We start from the raw sequence: 275 nt of genomic DNA, 5'->3' as shown, positions 1-275 counted from the left end.
TTTTGAATGTATGTACATGTGTCTCTTTGTTTCTGTTGTTATTTTTCTGATTTGTTCCCAAAAGTATGTATCCAAGCTTTAGCAATACAAACGTCATGCTAATAATCCATTAAAGCATAAAAGCAATAAGGCTACCTTTGAATTGAGTTTGAATTGACAGAGTCAGTGTTACACATTTGATGTATAGGTGAGAGGAGAGGCAGTAATTCCCCTCCTGTCCGCTAGGGGGCACGCACACGCGGGCGCGCGCACACACACAGGCGGAAATAGAAGGC

General features: G+C 42.2%; 1 protein-coding gene across 1 annotated transcript in view; it reads left to right on the top strand.

The window, feature by feature from the left end:
• Window positions 1-245: 245 nt before the first annotated feature.
• The window catches only part of tsfm (Ts translation elongation factor, mitochondrial), a 15,601-nt gene continuing 15,571 nt past the window's right edge, over window positions 246-275 (top strand). Inside the window, exon 1 of the mRNA XM_053683745.1 lies at window positions 246-275. This exon is cut by the window's right edge and continues 103 nt beyond it. The gene's annotated coding sequence lies outside the window, so the exon portion shown is untranslated.

The sequence above is a fragment of the Ictalurus punctatus genome, chromosome 11, assembly GCF_001660625.3.
Source record: "Ictalurus punctatus breed USDA103 chromosome 11, Coco_2.0, whole genome shotgun sequence".
Classification (NCBI taxonomy): Eukaryota; Metazoa; Chordata; class Actinopteri; order Siluriformes; family Ictaluridae; genus Ictalurus; species Ictalurus punctatus.
Note: the sequence above shows the minus strand (reverse complement) of the source record. Positions and strands in the feature narration are given on the sequence as shown.